The sequence below is a fragment of the Armigeres subalbatus genome, chromosome 2 (genome assembly GCF_024139115.2).
Source record: "Armigeres subalbatus isolate Guangzhou_Male chromosome 2, GZ_Asu_2, whole genome shotgun sequence".
NCBI lineage: Eukaryota > Metazoa > Arthropoda > Insecta > Diptera > Culicidae > Armigeres > Armigeres subalbatus.
In genome coordinates this window covers 415,091,742-415,116,636 of record NC_085140.1, presented here as the reverse complement: position 1 = coordinate 415,116,636, position 24,895 = coordinate 415,091,742, and the positions used below count along the sequence as shown (strand labels likewise).

Here is a 24,895-nt window from a genome sequence, read left to right as displayed (position 1 = left end):
CCAAGATCCCCATGGTAGTGATCATTTGCCGATCGAAGTTTTAATTTTCAATGGACATAATCAATCTGTTTCTATCAACCTCTCATGTGACCTCACAAAGCACCTCGATAGGGGCAAATATGGGAGGCCATCATTGATGGCATACAGTCGATAGAAACACTTCCACCGCGGGAAGAGTACCAGTTTCTATCTCAGTTGGTTATTGACAGCGCTCTCCATGCACAACGCCGGCCGGTGCCAGGAGATTCGGTTCGTAGGAAACCACATAGTCCGTGGTGGGACACCGAGTGCACACAGCTCTATCGTGAGAAATCTAACGCGTTTAAGGAATTTCGGAAGCACGGATCGATCGTTCTTCACAAACGGTACATCGCGCTCGAGATCCAGTTCAAGAAGCTGGTCAAAGTGAAGAAACGTGGATATTGGCGCACTTTTGTTGAAGGTTTATCACGCGAGACCTCAATGAAAGTTCTGTGGACCGTCGGGAGAAGAATGCGCAACGCGTCGTCCGTAAACGAAGATCGTGAAAGCTCGTCGCGGTGGATCCTCGATTTTGCGAAGAAAGTTTGTCCGGATTCGGTGCCGGTGAAACAAGTGTCACGTGATGCTTTTCCTGATGATGATATAGATCGGCCCTTTTCGATGATTGAATTCTCGCTTGCTCTCCTTTCATGTAACAATTCTGCTCCAGGGATGGATAGAATAAGGTTCAATTTGCTCAAAACCTCCCAGACGTCGCGAAGAGGCGCCTATTGAGCTTGTTCAACCAGTTACTGGAGTGCAACATTGTTCCGGATGATTGGAGGCAAGTGAGGGTGATAGCCATCCAAAAGCCTGGAAAACCCGCGTCGGATTGTAATTCGTATCGCCCCATCGCGATGTTGTCCTGTCTTCGGAAGTTGTTGGAGAAGATGATTCTCTTCCGGCTAGACGAATGGATTGAATCGAATGGTTTGTTGTCAGATACACAGTTTGGTTTCCGCAGGGGTAAGGGAACGAACGACTGTCTTGCGTTGCTTTCTTCAGAAATTCAGCTTACCTTTGCTAAAAAGAGCAAATGGGCTCAGTGTTTTTGGACATTAAGGGGGCTTTTGATTCAGTTTGCGTCGATGTCTTATCCGACAAACTCCACGAGTGTGGACTTTCACCAATTTTGAACAACTATTTGTACAATTTGTTGTCAGAGAAGCGTATGAGTTTTTCTCATGTTGACTCGGCAACTTCACGAATTAGCTACATGGGTCTCCCCCAGAGACATTGATGAATGTCTCATGCCAAATTGCTCGTTAAGAAAGCTTACAGATGATTGTGTTGTATCCGTTTCGGGGCCAACAGCGGTTGATCTGCAAGGACCATTGCAAGATACTTTGGACAATTTGTCTACTTGGGCTTTAAAGCTGGGTATCGCATTCTCTCCGGAGAAAACTGAGATGGTTGTCTTTTCAAAAAAACATAAGCCGGCAAAGTTTCCGCTCCAACTGATGGGTAAGGCAATCACTCATAGCATGGCTTCTAAATACCTCGGGGTCTGGTTCGACTCTAAATGTACCTTCGGGAGGCACATTGTGTATCTGACACAAAAATGCCAGAAAAGAATCAACTTCATGCGGACGATAACGGGAACTTGGTGGGGAGCGCATCCCGAAGATCTTGTCACGTTGTACCGAACAACCATTCTGTCGGTTCTCGAATACGGTAGTTTCTGCTTCCAGTCCGCGGCTAAAACACACATGCTGAAGCTTCAACGGATTCAGTACCGCTGTCTCCGTATCGCGTTGGGTTGTATGAACTCGACTCATACGATGAGTCTGGAAGTACTTGCGGGAGTACTGCCTCTGACAGATCGTTTCGCGGAATTATCGCTCCGGTTCCTCATCCGTTGTGAGGTTCTCAATCCATTGGTAATTAACAACTTCGAGAAGCTGCTTGAACAAAACCCTCAATCTCGCTTCATGAGTATCTACCACTGGTATATGACGCTGGAGGTAAGCCCATCTTCGGTTGACACCAATCGTGCTAACTTCTCAGACTCCTACAGTTCCTCTGTTACTTTTGATCTGTCCATGAAGCAGGAGGTTCATGGAATACCAGACTTTCTTCGAGCGGAGGTTATACCTCTATTATTTGCAAGCAAATACGGGCATGCAAGCGAGGAGAGAAGCTTTTTCACTGACGGGTCAAAAATGGATGACTCTACTGGTTTCGGTGTTTTCAACGTTTTTCATAGCGCCTACTTTAAGCTCAAAGAGCCTAGTTCCGTGTATACTGCTGAGCTAGCAGCTATACACTATTCACTCGAACAAATCGCATCCCTACCTCCTGACCACTTTTTCATCTTCACCGACAGTCTAAGTTCATTGGAGGCTGTTCGGTCAATGAAACCAGTGAAGCACTCAGCGTATCTCCTAAAGGGGATAAGGAAAGCTTTGAGTGCTCTATCGAAACGGTCATTCACAATCACCATGGCTTGGGTCCCTTCTCATTGCTCGATCCCGGGAAATGAGAAAGCGGACTCTTTGGCTAAGGTGGGCGCTATGGAAGGTGATATTTACGATCGGCAAATCACCTTCGATGAATTTTTCTCATTAGTTCGTCAGGAAACCTTGATCAGCTGGCAGCAGAAATGGACAAATGGGGAGCTGGGTAGATGGCTGTATTCTATTCGCCCGCAGGTGTCGAAGCGTCCATGGACCAAAAAATTGAATATAGGACGAGACTTCATTCGAACCATGTGTCGTCTAATGTCCAATCACTACACTTTAAACGCACACCTTTTCAGAGTGGGACTCTCGGAAAGCAATCTCTGTGTTTGCGGCGAGGATTATCATGACATCGATCATGTCGTGTGGGCGTGCGAGGAGAATCGTGGCCCCAGATCTGCTTTAACTGAACATCTCCGGGTCCGAGGAAAACAACCAAAGCCTATTAGGGAAGTGTTGGCGGGCCTTGATCTCGAATACATGTCCCTGGTCCACCAATTTGTGAAAGATGCTGATGTAAGATTGTGATCTTAGTCTACACACCCCCTTCTCTGTCGTACCCCATATCGAATGTCTTCCTCTTTTTGTCCATTTCTATGTCTGTCGTTAACCCCTTTCGTATGTCTTCCTCTCATTGTTGTCTCCCAAAAAAATGTTTGTCCTGTTACAGATGTGAAACATCGCCAAGAATGTCAACTATGTGAACATCAGCATCATAATGTATTAAGCACCCTAAATTTCCTTCCTTTCCTACTATATTATTGTATTCCCTAACCTCGACCAAACCGCGAGTCTTTCGGTTCCCCAAAACTAACATTAGGTATAAGATTTAAGAAATGAATTGTTAAACTTGATTTCGGCTCCGTAACGCTTCACGGCAATTGAGCCTCCAAAATAAACGAAAGATTAAAAAAAAAAAACTTCGAATTGTCAACTTCATGCGTTTGTTTGCACAAATTTTATCTAGTTGATATGTCTTCTTTTTGCACCTGCTTTTTTTTCGAAAATCAAGGTGTAACAGAAAAGTAATATGTTCCATTCTGAAGATCTTTCGGCTATGCAGTCTGATGGTTTCGAAACAAACTGTTAAATTTTGTCCAACGTTTCGACATCGAGTTTCCGAAATAAGAAATCAAACCCGATGTCGAAACGTTTTACAGAATTTACACAGCATTTGAATTCAGTAAACTACAAGTAAGTTCAACCCAAATATTAAGCTTTGGTAGAGCCCGACTCAGCTAGACGAAATAAGGGGATGCCTGACTGTGCATGTGCGCAAATCATCTTTAGGCACTTATCTTAAATCAAATTTGAAACAAGTTACATTGGATCAGACATCTTGTTCTATTGCTTCGTATTTAAAAATTAATATAAATCATATAAAATTAATTTTGAAATGTGTGTATCAACACTTGAGGTTTTGGTACTTTTACTTGTGCGATTTGCGAAATGACTGTAATCAAACCTTTTGGTTCTATTTACGATTTTTTCTACATACATTGCCCTTCCTCAAACGAACAATAAAGGCACCAACACAGCCCGGTGGATTAATCGGGGTTTATTTCAAGTTCTTCCATTTTTAAATAGATTTCTTTTGAAACTGACCTAAAACATGCACTTTTAGCGATATTTCTTGACATCAACAACAACAACAATAACAACTTCAATTAGAATTCAAGCCAGGGAAAAAATATTCCGCCTCGAGAGAGAGACGGTTCTTCGAACCCACTTTCAAGCCGGCGAGAAACGAAGTGGCATCAACAAAAGCACAGAAATTGAAAGATGTTGCAAAAAGCATCACGAAACAACTCACCGACGTTTTTGCCTAACGAGAGCTCCTCGACAGATCCTGCCACTTGCATGGAATTTTTCATTCGTTTGCAAAAGATTTTTTTCATTGCCCCGATTCCATCTCAGTTGAACATAAAACATTGCCCACAGCAACATCGGGCTTGGAAAAGATGAAAGATGTTCGTCATTCGCATATACACACAGAGCAGGAAAATAAAAAAAAAATCAACCGTGCTTTTCCATAACTGGAGGCAGAGCAGCAAAGTGTAGATAGCAACCTCTAATTGTGGAGAGATGCGTCGCTTTGGAAATTTTATATTTTATGCAATCTGCCGTCATGAAGTCTCAAAATCTGATATGCTTGATAATGGAAACAAAATAACCTCGATAAATAAATCAGGCAATGATATGCTTTGCGAGGGATAGCTCTGGGAGATTGTTCTTGAGATCGTCTAATTCAAACAGATGTTTGCATGAAGAAAAGAATCTTGAGCTTGGGATAATGGAGTTATTGGAATAAATGCCATTTTATCCAACTAAGTTTTATATAGTTTTATAAGACAACATCCTATGTGTATCAAAAAACCGTTCCTGTAATAACTTTAGCAAAAGAAAGTTCATTCGTATTTCCTAGGGAATATTTATTTCAATTTCCTTGGGAAATTCATTTGAATTTCCGTGGGAAATTCATTCGAATTTCCTAGAGGGTACTGATCGGAATTTCCTAGGGAAAATTCATTCGAATTTCCATGGAAAATTCATTCGAATTTCCTTGGGAAATTCATTCGAATTTCCTTGGGAAATTCATTCGAAATTCCTTGGGAAATTCATTCGAATTTCCTTGGGAAATTCATTCGAATTTTCTTGGGAAATTCATTCGAATTTCCTTGGGAAATTCATTCGAAATACCGTGGGAAATTCATTCGAATTTCCGTGGGAAACTCATTCGAATTTCCGTGGGAAACTCATTCGAATTTCCGTGGGAAACTCATTCGAATTTCCGTGGGAAACTCATTCGAATTTCCGTGGGAAACTCATTCGAATTTCCGTGGGAAACTCATTCGAATTTCCGTGGGAAACTCATTCGAATTTCCGTGGGAAACTCATTCGAATTTCCGTGGGAAATTCATTCGAATTTCCGTGGGAAATTTATTCGAATTTCCGTGGGAAATTCATTCGAATTTCCGTGGGAAATTCATTCGAATTTCCGTGGGAAGTTCATTCGAATTTCCGTGGGAAATTCATTCGAATTTCCTTGGGAAATTCATTCGAATTTCCTTGGGAAATTCATTCGAATTTCCTTGGGAAATTCATTCGAATTTCCTTGGGAAATTCATTCGAATTTCCTTGGGAAATTCATTCGAATTTCCTTGGGAAATTCATTCGAATTTCCTTGGGAAATTCATTCGAATTTCCTTGGGAAATTCATTCGAATTTCCTTGGGAAATTCATTCGAATTTCCTTGGGAAATTCATTCGAATTTCCTTGGGAAATTCATTCGAATTTCCTTGGGAAATTCATTCGAATTTCCTTGGGAAATTCATTCGAATTTCCTTGGAAATTCATTCGAATTTCCTTGGGAAATTCATTCGAATTTCCTTGGGAAATTCATTCAATTTCCTTGGGAAATTCATTCGAATTTCCTTGGGAAATTCATTCGAATTTCCTTGGGAAATTCATTCAATTTCCTTGGGAAATTCATTCGAATTTTCTTGGGAAATTCATTCGAATTTCCTTGGAAATTCATTCGAATTTCTTTGGAAAATTCATTCGAATTTTCTTGGGAAATTCATTCGAATTTCCTTGGGAAATTCATTCGAATTTCCTTGGGAAATTCATTCGAATTTCCTTGGGAAATTCATTTCCTTGGGAAATTCATTCGAATTTCCTTGGGAAATTCATTCGAATTTCCTTGGGAAATTCATTCGAATTTCCTTGGGAAATTCATTCGAATTTCCTTGGGAAATTCATTCGAATTTCCTTGGGAAATTCATTCGAATTTCCTTGGGAAATTCATTCGAATTTCCTTGGGAAATTCATTCGAATTTCCTTGGGAAATTCATTCGAATTTCCTTGGGAAATTCATTCGAATTTCCTTGGGAAATTCATTCGAATTTCCTTGGGAAATTCATTCGAATTTCCTTGGGAAATTCATTCGAATTTCCTTGGGAAATTCATTCGAATTTCCTTGGGAAATTCATTCGAATTTCCTTGGGAAATTCATTCGAATTTCCTTGGGAAATTCATTCGAATTTCCTTGGGAAATTCATTCGAATTTCCTTGGGAAATTCATTCGAATATTCTTGGGAAATTCATTCGAATTTCCTTGGGAAATTCATTCGAATTTCCTTGGGAAATTCATTCGAATTTCCTTGGGAAATTCATTCGAATTTCCTTGGGACATTCATTCGAATTTTTTTGGGAAATTCATTCGAATTTCCTTGGGAAATTCATTCGAATTTCCTTGGGAAATTCATTCGAATTTCCTTGGGAAATTCATTCGAATATCCTTGGGAAATTCATTCGAATATCCTTGAGAAATTCATTCGAATTTCCTTGGGAAATTCATTCGAATTTTCTTGGGAAATTCATTCGACTTTCCTTGGGAAATTCATTCGACTTTCCTTGGGAAATTCATTCGAATTTCCTTGGGAAATTCATTCGAATTTCCTTGGGAAATTCATTCGAATTTCCTTGGGAAATTCATTCGAATTTCCTTGGGAAATTCATTCGAATTTTCTTGGGAAATTCATTCGAATTTCCTTGGGAAATTCATTCGAATTTTCTTGAGAAATTCATTTGAATTTTCTTGGAAAATTCATTCGAATATCCTTGGGAAATTCATTCGAATATCCTTGGGAAATTCATTCGAATTTCCTTGGGAAATTCATTCGAATTTTCTTGGCAAATTCATTCGAATTTCCTTGGGAAATTCATTCGAATTTCCTTGGGAAATTCATTCGAATATCCTTGAGAAATTCATTAGAATTTCCTTGGGAAATTCATTCGAATTTCCTTGGGAAACTCATTCGAATTTCCTTGGGACATTCATTCGAATTTCCTTGGGAAATTCATTCGAATTTCCTTGGGAAATTCATTCGAATTTCCTTGGGAAATTCATTCAAATTTCCTTGGGAAATTCATTCGAATTTCCTTGGGAAATTCATTCGAATTTCCTTGGGAAATTCATTCGAATTTCCTTGGGAAATTCATTCGAATTTCCTTGGGAAATTCATTCGAATTTCCTTGGGAAATTCATTCGAATTTCCTTGGGAAATTCATTCGAATATCCTTGGGAAATTCATTCGAATATCCTTGAGAAATTCATTCGAATTTCCTTGGGAAATTCATTCGAATTTTCTTGGGAAATTCATTCGACTTTCCTTGGGAAATCCATTCGACTTTCCTTGGAAAATTCATTCGAATTTCCTTGGGAAATTCATTCGAATTTCCTTGGGAAATTCATTCGAATTTCCTTGGGAAATTCATTCGAATTTTCTTGGGAAATTCATTCGAATTTCCTTGGGAAATTCATTCGAATTTTCTTGAGAAATTCATTTGAATTTTCTTGGAAAATTCATTCGAATTTCCTTGGGAAATTCATTCGAATATCCTTGGGAAATTCATTCGAATATCCTTGGGAAATTCATTCGAATTTCCTTGGGAAATTCATTCGAATTTTCTTGGCAAATTCATTCGAATTTCCTTGGGAAATTCATTCGAATTTCCTTGGGAAATTCATTCGAATATCCTTGAGAAATTCATTCGAATTTCCTTGGGAAATTCATTCGAATTTTCTTGGGAAATTCATTCGAATTTCCTTGGGAAATTCATTCGAATTTCCTTGGGAAATTCATTCGAATTTCCTTGGGAAATTCATTCGAATTTCCTTGGTAAATTCATTCGAATTTCCTTGGGAAATTCATTCGAATTTCCTTGGGAAATTCATTCGAATTTCCTTGGGAAATTCATTCGAATTTCCTTGGGAAATTCATTCGAATTTCCTTGGGAAATTCATTCGAATTTCCTTGAAAAATTCATTCCAATTTCCTTGGGAAATTCATTCGAATTTCCTTGGGAAATTCATTCGAATTTCCTTGGGAAATTCATTCGAATTTTCTTGGGAAATTCATTCGAATTTCCTTGGGAAATTCATTCGAATTTCCTTGGGAAATTCATTCGAATTTCCTTGGGAAATTCATTCGAATTTCCTTGGGAAATTCATTCGAATTTCCTTGGGAAATTCATTCGAATTTCCTTGGGAAATTCATTCGAATTTCCTTGAAAAATTCATTCCAATTTCCTTGGGAAATTCATTCGAATTTCCTTGGGAAATTCATTCGAATTTCCTTGGGAAATTCATTCGACTTTCCTTGGGAAATTCATTCGACTTTCCTTGGGAAATTCATTCGAATTTCCTTGGGAAATTCATTCGAATTTCCTTGGGAAATTCATTCGAATTTCCTTGGGAAATTCATTCGAATTTCCTTGGGAAATTCATTCGAATTTCCTTGGGAAATTCATTCGAATTTCCTTGGGAAATTCATTCGAATTTCCTTGGGAAATTCATTCGAATTTCCTTGGGAAATTCATTCGAATTTCCTTGGGAAATTCATTCGAATTTCCTTGGGAAATTCATTCGAATTTCCTTGGGAAATTCATTCGAATTTCCTTGGGAAATTCATTCGAATTTCCTTGGGAAATTCATTCGAATTTCCTTGGGAAATTCATTCGAATTTCCTTGGGAAATTCATTTGAATTTTCTTGGGAAATTCATTTGAATTTTCTTGGGAAATTCATTCGAATTTCCTTCGGGAAATTCATTCGAATTTCCTTGGGAAATTCATTCGAATTTCCTAGGAAAATTCATTCGAATTTCCTTGGAAAATTCATTAGAATTTCTTTGGAAAATTCATCCAAATTTCCTTGGAAAACTCATCCGAAGTTCCTTGGGAAATTCATTCGAATTTCCTTGGGAAATTCATCCAAATTTCTTTGGGAAATTCCTTGGGAAATTCATTCGAATTTCCTTGGGAAATTCATTCGAATTTCCTTGGGAAATTCATTCGAATTTCCTTGGGAAATTCATTCGAATTTCCTTGGGAAATTCATTCGAATTTCCTTGGGAAATTCATTCGAATTTCCTTGGGAAATTCATTCGAATTTCCATGGGAAATTCATTCGAATTTCCATGGGAAATTCATTCGAATTTCCTTGGGAAATTCATTCGAATTTCCTTGGGAAATTCATTCGAATTTCCTTGGGAAATTCATTCGAATTTCCTTGGGAAATTCATTCGAATTTCCTTGGGAAATTCATTCGAATTTCCTTGGGAAATTCATTCGAATTTCCTTGGGAAATTCATTCGAATTTCCTTGGGAAATTCATTCGAATTTCCTTGGGAAATTCATTCGAATTTCCTTGGGAAATTCATTCGAATTTCCTTGGGAAATTCATTCGAATTTCCTTGGGAAATTCATTCGAATTTCCTTGGAAATTCATTCGAATTTCCTTGGGAAATTCATTCGAATTTCCTTGGGAAATTCATTCGAATTTCCTTGGGAAATTCATTCGAATTTCCTTGGGAAATTCATTCGAATTTCCTTGGGAAATTCATTCGAATTTCCTTGGGAAATTCATTCGAATTTCCTTGGGAAATTCATTCGAATTTCCTTGGGAAATTCATTCGAATTTCCTTGGGAAATTCATTCGAATTTTCTTGAGAAATTCATTCGAATTTTCTTGGGAAATTCATTCGAATTTCCTTGGGAAATTCATTCGAATATCCTTGGGAAATTCATTCGAATATCCTTGGGAAATTCATTCGAATTTCCTTGGGAAATTCATTCGAATTTTCTTGGCAATATCATTCGAATTTCCTTGGGAAATTCATTCGAATTTCCTTGGGAAATTCATTCGAATATCCTTGAGAAATTCATTCGAATTTCCTTGGGAAATTCATTCGAATTTTCTTGGGAAATTCATTCGAATTTCCTTGGGAAATTCATTCGAATTTCCTTGGGAAATTCATTCGAATTTCCTTGGGAAATTCATTCGAATTTCCTTGGGAAATTCATTCGAATTTCCTTGGGAAATTCATTCGAATTTCCTTGGGAAATTCATTCGAATTTCCTTGGGAAATTCATTCGAATTTCCTTGGGAAATTCATTCGAATTTCCTTGGGAAATTCATTCGAATTTCCTTGGGAAATTCATTCGAATTTCCTTGGAAAATTCATTCGAATTTCCTTGGGAAATTCATTCGAATTTCCTTGGGAAATTCATTCGAATTTCCTTGGGAAACTCATTCGAATTTCCTTGGGAAATTCATTCGAATTTCCTTGGGAAATTCATTCGAATTTCCTTGGGAAATTCATTCGAATTTCCTTGGGAAATTCATTCGAATTTCCTTGGGAAATTCATTCGAATTTCCTTGGGAAATTCATTCGAATTTCCTTGGGAAATTCATTCGAATTTCCTTGGGAAATTCATTCGAATTTCCTTGGGAAATTCATTCGAATTTCCTTAGGAAATTCATTCGAATTTCCTTAGGAAATTCATTCGAATTTCCTTGGGAAATTCATTCGAATTTCCTTGGGAAATTCATTCGAATTTTCTTGGGAAATTCATTCGAATTTCCTTGGGAAATTCATTCGAATATCCTTGGGAAATTCATTCGAATATCCTTGGGAAATTCATTCGAATATCCCTGGGAAATTCATTCGAATTTCCTTGGGAAATTCATTCGAATTTCCTTGGGAAATTCATTCGAATATCCTTGGGAAATTCATTCGAATATCCTTGGGAAATTCATTCGAATATCCTTGGGAAATTCATTCGAATTTCCTTGGGAAATTCATTCGAATTTTCTTGGGAAATTCATTCGAATTTCCTTGGGAAATTCATTCGAATTTCCTTGGGAAATTCATTCGAATTTTCTTGAGAAATTCATTCGAATTTTCTTGGGAAATTCATTCGAATATCCTTGGGAAATTCATTCGAATATCCTTGGGAAATTCATTCGAATATCCTTGGGAAATTCATTCGAATTTCCTTGGGAAATTCATTCGAATTTCCTTGGGAAATTCATTCGAATTTTCTTGGGAAATTCATTCGAATTTTCTTGGGAAATTCATTCGAATTTCCTTGGGAAATTCATTCGAATTTCCTTGGGAAATTCATTAGAATTTCCTTGGGAAATTCATTCGAATTTCCTTGGGAAATTCATTCGAATTTCCTTGGGAACTCATTCGAATTTCCTTGGGAAATTCATTCGAATTTCCTTGGGAAATTCATTCGAATTTCCTTGGGAAATTCATTCGAATTTCCTTGGGAAATTCATTCGAATTTCCTTGGGAAATTCATTCGAATTTCCTTGGGAAATTCATTCGAATTTCCTTGGGAAATTCATTCGAATTTCCTTGGGAAATCTAGCACTGTTGGATGTATCACAACAACAACTAAGTAGCTATTATGATGTGATGACCAATTAACACATTGAAGCCGTATTCAATTTTCTTTTTGAGATATTATTTTTACAAAATAACTCCTTTTACGAAACTGAACATGAATTAAAAGTCATGCACATATTTTTTTCCGCTTCTATTCCGTTATGAGCTTTCCAAACAATGTTCTTCGTTTAATCCTGCATTCATAGTATCCACCTTTGCCCTGAAGTACCTTACAATGTTTTTCCACAGAATGGTTTTGCTCGCGTCAAACAGCATATTGGTTTGTATAATTTGTCATAAACTGTTACAACACTGATGTATTAAACGACCTTTCGGAACCCCGAGCAAAATATGTGAGAAGTTTTATCTTCTGTCCCCATCACAAATATAGATACGAAAGCAAAATTTTCTCTGAATCAACTATTTGTGCTGAACTTACCAAGGCTTTTGTTGGGAATTAATCTAATATGTCAAATATTCACTTACCTTTTTGTATTTGGAGACGTGTGCGACTTTCTCACTCCTCCATCCAATCCAGGCTCAGTCCGGCTCAGTCCGGTTCGATCGATGATGTTTAGTTACCACCACGTTTACCCCAATCTCTAGGAGAGAAAGTTTTCCTTGGATGGTTATTGTAAGCCCGCCAAAAACTTCCTCGCACCGTCGGATTTTCCGCCCGTTTCAACAATTTGTAGCTCACAATAGACCACTTGCACAAAACTTCTTGTTTTTCTTTATGTTTTCTTCGGCTTTTAAAACAGTAACGTTTTCTATCTCGGCAACTTGAAACTCCAGTGCAATGAAATGCGAGATTTTCTCAGTCTGTAAAGATAAACTTATCTAACTGTAGTTGACAGTTTTTCTCCACCAACTTTATCCCGATGATGCCGAATCACACACAGCAAAAACGCGAAACCAAACCGGCACAATCTAATGCAATTTGCTGCACACACGGGGCGGTATTAATATTGTAACCGACTCGGGGGTGGCGAGCAGCTGTAGTTTGCTCCCTTTGATGGACACGAGTCTAACCGCGGAAGCGTGAAACTCATCAGACATGGAAATCACATTGCGCCATCGCACCGGTCAGAGGCGACGTAAAAATGCATTTCCGCCAGCAATCACTTCAACACTTTGCACTTTTGCCCCGCTTCGATACACAGCTCGGTTGATCTCGGCTGGCCAACGGTGGTCCGTCCTCGGACAGCAGTTTGTAAACCGTGCACACTGAGCCCGAGGTTGACGGTTCCCCTCGACTGGCTGGAGCTGGTAGTAGTTTGATGGAAACCAACCGACCCGAAACCCAACCGTTGATGTTGCCTTCTGCTACTTTCCGTACAGCCAGTTGTTTAACTTGTGTTGTATATTGACTGAAATTAGAGAAAGTGGAATAGAAAAATATTGTGTGTATATTCTGGATACAGGACGGGGGTGTACGACAAGATACGGCGCACATTGGGGGCTGCTGATGGCCACAGTCAATTAATAAACTATGGAAATGAAATTTGTGCCATCTGTGTGTTTTTAATACGTCAATATCTATATCTAAGGGGGCAGGGGCGGGCAGCAGGGACTATGTCCAAGGGCTTGACGATCCCTCCCCAGGCCATCTGCGAGTTGTGGGGCTTGCCTAGGATGTGGTGGGGTTTGACAGTGGGCCCTGTTAAACCTCTATAAAAAGCTGCATGTATCCGCAAGTAGGCCCCACCAAAGCGACCGTGTGCCGCTCAAAGCGCACAAGCCCAAGTCCTGGTGTTAGGTGGGACGCTAAACAGCCCTGACACGACGGCCCTCCGGCGAGACAGGAGGTTTGCGCAGGCCCAATAAGCCGCCTAGAAAACCAATCATTACGAACAATATAAGAGATAATGCGACTCGATATAATCGGCAAAGACCTAGGCGACGAATACAGGATCACGATTGGAAGCTTGGAACATGGAATTGCAAGTCGCTAGGTCTTGCAGGTTGCGACAGGATGATCTACGATGAATTACATCCCCGCAACTTCGACGTCGTGGCGCTGCAGGAGATTTGCTGGACAGGACAGAAAGTGTGGAAAAGCGGGCATCGAGCGGCTACCTTCTACCAAAGCTGTGGCACCACCAACGAGCTGGGAACCGGCTTCATAGTGCTGGGTAAGATGCGCCAACGCGTGATTGGGTGGCAGCCAATCAACGCAAGGATGTGCAAGCTGAGAATTAAAGGCCGTTTCTTCAACTATAGCATCATCAACGTGCACTGCCCACACGAAGGGAGACCCGACGACGAGAAAGAAGCGTTCTACGCACAGCTGGAGCAGACATACGATGGATGCCCACTGCGGGACGTTAAAATCGTCATCGGTGACATGAACGCACAGGTAGGAAGGGAGGAAATGTATAGACCGGTCATCGGACCGGATAGTCTGCACACCGTATCGAATGACAACGGCCAACGATGCATAAACTTCGCAGCCTCCCGCGGAATGGTAGTCCGAAGCACCTTCTTTCCCCGCAAAAATATCCATAAGGCCACATGGAGATCACCTAACCAAGAAACGGAAAACCAAATCGATCACGTTCTAATCGACGGTAAATTCTTCTCCGACATCACGAATGTCCGCACTTACCGCAGTGCGAATATTGAATCCGACCACTACCTCGTTGCAGTATGCCTGCGCTCAAAACTCTCGACGGTGATCAACACGCGTCGAAGTCGGACGCCGCGGCTTAACATTGGGCGGCTACAAGACGGTAGACTAGCCCAAGAATACGCGCAGCAGCTGGAAGTGGCACTTCCAACGGAAGAGCAGCTAGGCGCAGCGTCTCTTGAAGATGGCTGGAGAGATATTCGATCCGCCATTGGTAGCACCGCAACCGCTGCACTAGGCACGGTGCCCCCGGATCAGAGAAACGACTGGTATGATGGCGAATGTGAGCAGTTAGTGGAAGAGAAGAATGCAGCATGGGCGAGATTGCTGCAACACCGCACGAGGGCGAACGAGGCACGATATAAACGGGCGCGGAACAGACAAAACTCGATTTTCCGGAGGAAAAGCGCCAGCAGGAAGATCGAGACCGTGAAGAAACGGAGCAACTGTACCGCGCTAATAACACACGAAAGTTCTATGAGAAGTTGAACCGTTCACGTAAGGGCCACGTGCCACAGCCTGATATGTGTAAGGACATAAACGGGAACCTTCTTACGAACGAGCGTGAGGTGATCCAAAGGTGGCGGCAGCACTACGAAGAACACCTGAATGGCGATGTGGCAGACGAAGATGGCGGTATGGTGATGGACCTGGGAGAACGCGCGCAGGACATAATTCTACCGGCTCCGGATCTCCAGGAAATCCAGGAGGAGATTGGCCGGCTGAAGAACAACAAAGCCCCTGGGGTTGACCAACTACCAGGAGAGCTATTTAAACACGGTGGTGAGGCACTGGCTAGAGCGCTGCACTGGGTCATTACCAAGATTTGGGAGCAGGAAGTTTTGCCGCAGGAGTGGATGGAAGGTGTCGTGTCCATCTACAAAAGGGCGATAAGCTGGATTGTAGCAACTACCGCGCAATCACATTGCTGAGCGCCGCCTACAAGGTACTCTCCCAAATTTTATGCCGTCGACTAGCACCAACTGCAAGGGAGTTCGTGGGGCAGTACCAGGCGGGTTTTATGGGCGAACGCTCCACCACGGACCAGGTGTTCGCCATTCGCCAAGTACTGCAGAAATGCCGCGAATACAACGTGCCCACACATCATCTATTCATCGACTTCAAAGCCGCATATGATACAATCGATCGGGACCAGCTATGGCAGCTAATGCACGAACACGGTTTTCCGGATAAACTGACACGGTTGATCAAAGCGACGATGGATCGGGTGATGTGCGTAGTTCGAGTTTCAGGGACATTCTCGAGTCCCTTCGAAACCCGCAGAGGGTTACGGCAAGGTGATGGTCTTTCGTGTTTGCTATTCAACATCGCTTTGGAAGGGGTAATACGAAGAGCAGGGATCAACACGAGTGGTACAATTTTCAATAAGTCCGTCCAGCTATTTGGTTTCGCCGACGACATAGATATTATGGCACGTAACTTTGAGAAGATGGAGGAAGCCTACATCAGACTGAAGAGGGAAGCTAAGCGGATCGGACTAGTCATCAACACGTCGAAGACGAAGTACATGATAGGCAGAGGTTCAAGAGAAGACAATGTGAGCCACCCACCGCGAGTTTGCATCGGTGCTGACGGAATCGAGGTGGTAGAAGAATTTTATTACTTGGGCTCACTGGTGACTGCCGAAAATGACACCAGCAGAGAAATTCGGAGACGCATAGTGGCTGGAAATCGTACGTACTTTGGACTCCGCAAGACGCTCCGATCGAATAGAGTTCGCCGCCGTACCAAACTGACAATCTACAAAACGCTAATTAGACCGGTAGTCCTCTACGGACACGAGACCTGGACGATGCTCGTGGAGGACCAACGCGCACTTGGAGTTTTCGAAAGGAAAGTGCTGCGTACCATCTATGGTGGGGTGCAGATGGCGGACGGTACGTGGAGGAGGCGAATGAACCACGAATTGCATCAGCTGTTGGGAGAACCATCCATCGTTCACACCGCGAAAATCGGACGACTGCGATGGGCCGGGCACGTAGCCAGAATGTCGGACAGTAACCCGGTGAAAATGGTTCTCGACAACGATCCGACGGGCACAAGAAGGCGAGGTGCGCAGCGGGCAAGGTGGATCGATCAGGTGGAAGATGACTTGCGGACCCTCCGTAGACTGCGTGGTTGGCGACGTGTAGCCATGGACCGAGCCGAATAAAGAAGACTCTTATATACCGCACAGGCCACTTCGGCCTTAGTCTGAATAAATAATAATAAATCTAAGGACTCCCTTACTGCCACTAACCGCAAGTCAGTCTTATCTATATATGGATGCTATACACAGGTTTGACTGACTTGCGGATAGCGGCAGCTTACGCACAGCCACTTTCTTTTATCCAAATTTAATGCAGTGCAATTGATGAGATCGTACCATATCCCATTTAAATCCACCGCTTGATTGTAACTTTACCAATACGCTTTCCAGCAGTAAAGTCGTTTTCAGTGTTACTTGAGTGTACTTGACTCGACTTAATGACATCCCACTAAAAAGCTTCACATTTTTTTTCTAATCCCTGTGCATTTGTACGCAAACATAAAACCGCGCTTCAATTTTATAAATTATTTAAAAAATATACTGTTTTGGCCACAAATAATTATCAAACCACTTCATGTGCCTCTGTTCATGGGCTGTGGATAGAAATGAAATGTGATGTTGAGATTTTAGCTAGGTTACAGCTGAATGGTTGGATGGTGTTGGTAAAAATAGCGAATGTTTGTTTATGCTACTTTGCTACTAGCGTACGGTGTGTAATGGTAACCTACTCAAACGAAAGAACCGATTGAGGGCAGGTTGAGGATGATGCTGGTTGCCAGTTGGTGGCTGATGGTGCGGTATTTGATCTAATGAAATTAAACATGCATTCGCATGGCTTAACCTTGTGAGCGCAGCACATGCACAACTAGAGCTCGGTGCCGGTGATTATATATTCAAATTTATTAATCATGGCGTTTATTGTTCTTGACTGTTGGTGCGAGATATGGAAAGTTTAGTGTTGAAACGTGGAGCTCGACAATGCTTAACATGTTCAGTAGAATATGTTGAATTTTCGGTTAGAAGAATTTAATAATTTAATTAACAGTTCGTAGATCTGTACATTCCGAAAAAAAATTGTTTTACTCATCAACAGTAAATAGCTTCTACACATACTAATAATTGAATTAAAAATCAATGAATTACACAACCTTCCTAAGCCGTGCGTGGCTATAAAGCAAAACCATGCTGAAGGTGGCTGGGCTCGATTCCCGGACCGGTCTAGGAAATTTTCGGGTTGGAAATTTTCTCGACTACCCTGGGCATAAAAAGTATTATGGTGTTGGCCTGAAGATATACAAATGCCAAATGGCAACTATACGCGATACAGAAATTAAATCAATTCAAGAAGGTTCTCATGGAAAAGTGACAGAAAGTCTCCTCAGAAACAGCCCAAAACATACATACTTAATATACACTTAGAAAATCTAGAAGCTCTTCGGTGCCCGTGGACCGATCTTAGATTTAGGATAAGGACAAAATACTAATAGAGTTTATGCTTCAGATCCTTTTATGCCAGTTTGCAACATTAACTTTAAGAAAATCTTCTTCATTGGCATTCATCCCCCACTGGGACATCGAATCGAAAAGCTGAATATCAGCTTCCAGCTGGATGGACTTAGGGTCTTCAACCATGGAAAAGAAATTAATACCACTCATCGGCCACATCGTCGCTGAAGCCATTCGTCTGGCTTTCAGTGAAGGACGTCGGAGTCCTTGACCATCAGAATCACCATCCTCAAAAATCTATACATAAAAATGAATTTCTATCTTTCTGGATCTTATAGAATCCGAAACTACTAAACCGATCGGCGTTAAAATTTTGGAAAGGAGGGCTCCCATGCAAATGAAACACCAATTTCTTCATAACTCAAGAATTAACAAGCAAATGGAACCAAATCTAACATGAGGAGGTTTTGGAAGGAAAGATGTGTTTCGATGGTGATTCTCCCCTTCTGAAGAAGGTGGCAAATGATTCAGAAATTTCTGCATAACTCGAGAACTAATCTTTCAGGACAAAATATATTTATCCAGGAAAAGGTATTGACCGTTGGGAAAAATCTTCACCTAGTCAAACAGACTATTCGGCTAAGGCATGGTTTCCCAAACTGTGAGTCCCGACCCCCAGGGGGGTCGCGAGCGGATTGTTGGTGGGTCGCGTAGAACAAATATTAATTGCAGCTCGGATGCCGAACCTTTTGATCATTTTTTTTTTCAGGAACTTAATTTCAAGTTCAACCGCATTTTATTTTAAATAGTCATCACCACGCTATTTTAGAAAATATTTATGCCTAAAAGATGTCCCATTAATGAAGTAAAATAAATACGCTAACATTTTGACAAACAATATCATATTCGTCATTTTTTGCATTTGTGCATGTAAGCTAACGTGAATATTTTTGAGAAGGAAGATGCCGAAACAGATGACATTCTGATTCAGTTAATGTTTAATACTACTTGGTAAAATGCATTTTTTCATAAATGGGTCGCGAGACATATAGAATTTCTCTAGGTGGGTCGCATACCCAAAAGTTTGGGAAGCTCTGGGCTAAGGTTTTCGAATTTACTCCGTTTAAACGACAGGAACAATTCCTTATTCTCAATCCAGCGCCTTTTCAAGCACTAACAGCAGCTAAACAAAATGTTCCACTAAGGTGGCGCCTTCAACGACTTGGCTGTTTCTGGTAAGATACTTTGGATTTGTTTCTGTTAGAGATTGGAAATTAAATCGATTTTTTCCGGGCCACCATTTTTTGCAAAGGAGTTTGATCCGAGATGAATTTTCATAAAAGAGCAAAACTTAATTGTTTGGCGACGACAGATCGTTGCCTCTCAGTAGTAGAATAACAAGCCCACGTTGAAGGGAGATGATGCAATCAGTTTGTTAGAATGAATGGCATCAGTAGCAGTAAAATAAAATTTCCTCACAAGATTCTAGTCGTTCGAAGTCGAAGTCGTTTTATTGGAAAAATACCGGTTCTTTGCTGGACCATTATTTTACACATTTTTTTTTTACCGCGCTAAACGCCATTATCATCGAAACGGTCCATTTTTGCAATCCACCCTTTCTTTCTAGGAAATGCTAGTCCTGAGAAGAACCATTTTTTCCCCAATGCGCATTTCCAATAACTAACTGAATCCAAGCGCTTGTCGGAACCTTGCCCGAAAGATGCGCTTCGGTAGCAGAATCGCAAGCGCGCATCGGTGAGTGATGATGCAATAAATTTGAAAGGATGGAATCACTAGCAGAAACCAAGCCACGCTAAACGCCACCGAAACAGTCCATTTTTGCAATTAACCCTTTCTTTTCAAAAAATGCTGGTTTTTCCAATGCGCCTTTCCAAAAACGAACTGACGCCACAATTTGGAATAAATTTTCAGCATCGCCCCTGCACCGGTGCCGCGGGATCGCATCAGTGCTATTTTTGTAGTCAACTCTTTCTTCATATAACATGCTCGTTCGTTGAGGTTGAATGATCTGCAGCAACACGCCAACGAACATCACCAATGCAATGGTTTTCTTTTAAAAATGTTACCTGCGCTCTGATGCGCCCAATCCGACGCGTGAAATCTTGTTCAAACTGCTTTGCGTGAAAACTTGTTCAAACTGGGGATTAGATCCAAACCTGCAAGTTGCTTGATTTGATGTCTGTATTTGTGATGCATGCACGTAATAAGTTGGTTTACCTATTTCCAAACTTTTTTTTATCAATTATCGATAATAAATAGTTAAAAATCTGTACTTTAATATAAATACAAAAAAAAAACGTTGACTCATCCTTGGCCAAATGGTTTAACAAAATTATAAATAAAAGTCTATCATATTTTCGTAGCGGTCTCCAATTTTCGCAATCGCATACGCCAATATTGAAAAGACAGACGTAGTCCTACATCAAAGTTGCCTTTGCTCTGCCCATACTCGCGACCAAAGCAAGCACTAGAAATTGCAGGCAATAGGTCCGCGCGTAGGCCCATTTACACCATTTTCTTACTCGTAAAGTATATCCACCACTGTTCAACAACAACACTCAAGGCATAATTTCGTCACTAGATTCAAACTATTGAGTTTTTTTAAGATCACCATAGTGGTTGAGAATTGGGGAAGAAATTTGATTCAGAAGGATTTTTTTTTCTTCAAATTATGAAACATAAACACAAGGTGACTGCAGGACATTTAATGGATCATCTATGGAAAAAATGCTCAGTTTTATTGCATTTTTACATTTCTTTATGGAAATTTTCTTATTTTTCATTACTCGTTATTTATTTTTTCGTGAAAAGTTTTTTAAATTTTTGTGGAAAATTTTGTAATTGTTTATTGCTAACATTGATTTATTTATGGAGATTTTGTGGATTTTGTGGAACATTTTAATTTCTTTATGGAAAATTCTTCTAAGACGAATTAAGTACTGTCCATTTAATTCCACCAGTTAATATTCGTTATCTTTGCAGATACGTATTTCGACCACAACTGTGTGGTCGTCTTCAGTGTCTTGTACTTGACTCGACTTACACTGTGTAAAAGACACTGAAGACGACCACACAGTTGTGGTCGAAATACGTATCTGCAAAGATAACGAATATTAACTGGTGGAATTAAATGGACAGTACTTAATTCGTCTTAGACGGTTTAATACATTCCACTAAAAGAGCTTAATATATTTGTCGGAAAATTCTTCTTATTGCAATTTTTGTTTTTGAAAGTGCTAATTTATTTATGTTTTGTGGAAAATTCTTAATTGTTTATGGAAATGTTGCATTTCTTGTGGCAATTTTATATTTATTTATTGCTTATAATCTAATTTCTTTATTGGAAATTGACGGGCTTAGTGGTCATATGGCTACCGCTTCTGCCCCATACGCAGGAGATCGTGGGTTCGTAGGTTCCATTTCTCCTACTTTGTATCTTTTCATATAGTGTTATGCACTAATTCGTCCATGGCGCTACTATCCGTCATATCAAATTCTAAATCACTAAATACTCGCGAATCGTAAACTAACATAATGAACCAATCATCTGGCGAGATAGAAAAAAGTGTTTACTACGATCTGCATTCATTTAAATTACATTCCGGTGTTACTTACTTGAAATACAGCTAAATTTAATTTTAAGGCTGAGACTTTTTGCACAATTTCCTACGGTATCCGTGCGACGAAGGAAAATCTAGTTTGTTCACTGCTGTAGAAGACGCGCAACATCGTCACCAAAATCAACGTAATTCACTGATTTTGACCGCACTATTTCACATAAATTTCTCACTGCGCACTAAATAAAAGCAATTTTATTGCTCAAGTGAATAACAATTGAAAAATAACTGCCGGAAGGCGTTCAAATGATCTGTTTTTTAAAACTTTGGGGCGTTTGAAATTTATTTTCTTCGTCGCCTTGTTTATAGTCGAAAAACGCGTTGCCAAACTGGCGGTATGAACTGAAATAATCTTATGTTACACATCTGATAATGCATCAAGCAGTCAATAAAAATGGGGTTTTCAATTATTTTCTGCTAGCGTAATAAAAGTAAAGTCTTCCAAATATATATTTGCATACACACTCGCCATTCATACTAAAATTTTCCACTATTCCAAAAGTTTGAAATAGGAAAAACAATTTCATAATAGAAATTTGTTAGCAGCACTATCCACGTACATGTTAAGCTTATGTGTTAGTTGTTTGACAGACTGAGGCACTTAACTGAATAGCAGTACAATCAAAACCATTTTTATGCGGTCGAAATGGGATTGAACTTGGAATTTTTTGTTAACTGGAACCGAAAATAACCTTTCAAATTTGATTTTAGAAATTGACCGAAATGATAGTTATTCTGCATAAGGTCAAAGATAGGTCGTCCAGTTATCCAAGAAATGGCTTAAGCTCTACAGGCAGGAACAAAGATTTGCAGTCCTGTTTTAAGTATGATACATGCTCCTTGTGGTACAGAGAAAAGATATGGTAGACCTCGTGGTAGACAGCATATGTTATTGGTCATCCAAGAAATCCCTGGAGTAAGGCCTCTCGATCTACACGCGTAACTAAAGATCATTTTGCGTAAGTCTAATAGGGTACATGTGCTCCTAGGTAAGCGTGACACCCAGACTGACAACCAGAAGCTGAGAGCCATAAAGAGCATCTGGTCGGTCAGCTGTCAAAAGCGCAAGTGAGCACCGTTGTTGATTGATTTTGTTGTCGTTTGATTGGAATGACGTCTTATTTCAATTAACAATTCAATAGTTAAATTACTGCACGTAGAACAAACGTGTACTTTTACAAACAAATTTTCAAAATTGATCTAGACTATCTTTTGAAAAGGGCCAAACTTTTTTTACTGTTTTTTTCAAATGAGTATCATCGGAAAGCGATGCTTCTTACAAAACCCAGATTAATCCACCTAGCGGTGATGGTGCCTTTCTCGACCTTCGTAAAATGTGTTTGCTTTAAAGTAGATGAGCTAGTAGCTAAGAGTAAAAAAGAAAAACTTCTAGGCCGGAAAAACTTGAAAAGCGGATTATTTCAAGCAAAGATATTGTAGATCCAGTTGAGAACGGTTCGGTTTTCAACTTGATCTACAATATGCTAATAAGAATTTCGACAATTTTTTTCCTTTTCCAATCTTTTTGATGTACATACCCCTGTTTTATTTTACCCAGTTATATATTTTAAGTATATCACATTTGGATGTTTGTTAAACTGAAGCTCTGACTACACAAAAAGAAAACGGAAATGTCATTCCCATCGAGCGAGCGGAGGGCAATATTTGTTATGATATAAATCTCATGACCGTCCTTCTGCCAAACTCCCGTATGAAGAGGGAGGGAAGTGTATCAGTGTGGAAGCATCCGATGGTTCGTTTCGGAGAGAAATAATAGCCTTTCGGTACAACTTTGTAGCACAAGAAAGGCAAAAAGTATTTTGGCCATATTTTCTAAGGTCCAAGCTGGCCAATTTTCAATAGAAAATAATAGAATAGGATTCCGCGTCCAATGCAATTTGTTGTGAGTAAATCGATTGAGGGTAAGTGCATTAAAAATGAGCTAGACTTTTTACGCGCTTTTTTATAACATAAACCATTTTGGCCATAATTGTTGTGCCCATAGTCCGATCTTCCAAATTTTCAATAGAAAACAAAACGACAGGATCCCGCGTCGAATGGAATTTGTTGCAAGTGGATAAGTACCAAAAAAGTGAGCTAAACTTTTCGCACTTTTGGTGCGCGCACACACATACATACACACACAGCAGAGCGTTAATGAATAAAGCTTCCAATGAATGATTAAATTTGTTATGATTAAATCATTCAACTCTATGATTAAAGATTATGAATAATGATTTATACGTTTTTCGCCATGATTAATGATTATGATTAAAGATTAAATTATTTTTTGACAATGATTAACGATTATGATTAATGAATAAAACGTTTGGAGTGTGATTAACGATTACCAATCATGATTAAATGTTGGCACAATATGTGTATGATTAATGATTAACGATCGATATGATTAATGATTATGAATAATCAAATTGAATGATTTGCATAGTGATCAAAAAGTAAGTAACCTTTCTTCCAAATTGGGTATAAAAATTATATGATTATGATTAAAGATTAATGAATAAAAGCGATGTATGCAATGATTAAAATTGATGATTAAAGAATAAACTCAAAACAATTATGAATATGATTAGTGATTAATGATTAAATGTAAAATTCTATGATTAAGGATTAGTGATTAATGATTAAATCGTATTTTTTGTATGATTATGATTAATGAATAATGATTAGATAACCCATTATTCATTAATCATGATTAAATCTATGATTAATCACTAATGATCTGACACATAGAGACATCATCTCAGTTCATCGAGCTGAGTCGATTGGTATATAACACTATGGGTCTCCAGGTCTTCTGTAAAAGTTTGGTTTTGGAGCGAACATTTAGCCTTTTTGTATACTTTGTAAACAAAAGGCAAAAATGGTGTTTCGGCCATAGCTTCCGATCCCATATTTCGATCTGGGCAATTTTCAATAGGAAACAATGGGACAGGAATCTGCGTCGAATGTAACTTGTTGCGTGTAAATCGATCAAGGTTAGGTGTCCGAAAAATAGGTGACATTTTTCTTTTCTGATTTTTCTATTAAAAAAAGGTGGTTTGGCCATAACTTCCGATCCCATAGTCCGACCTGGTCAATTTTTGATAGGAAACAATGGGAAAGGATTCTGCGTGGAATGCAATTTGTTGCGAGCAAATCGGTTGAGGATAAGTGCCCGAAAAATGAGTGACATTTTTTACGCGATTTTTTCGTATGAATTTGTATTTTGGCCATAACTTCTGATTCCATAGTCCGATCTGACCAATTTTAAATAGGAAATAATGGGACAGGAATCTGCGTCGAATGCAACTTGTTGCGAGCAAATCGGTTGAGGATAAGTGCCCGATAAATGAGTGACATTTTTTACGCGATTTTTTCGTATGGATTTATATTTTGGCCATAACTTTC

At 39.6% G+C, this 24,895-nt stretch overlaps 1 protein-coding gene across 1 annotated transcript in view; it reads right to left on the bottom strand.

The window, feature by feature from the left end:
• LOC134213390 (potassium voltage-gated channel protein Shaw) overlaps positions 1-24,895 on the bottom strand; it is a 402,605-nt gene that overhangs the window by 305,705 nt on the left and 72,005 nt on the right. Inside the window, exon 3 of the mRNA XM_062692409.1 lies at positions 12,208-13,091. The gene's annotated coding sequence lies outside the window, so the exon portion shown is untranslated. The remainder of the gene's footprint in view (positions 1-12,207; positions 13,092-24,895) is intronic.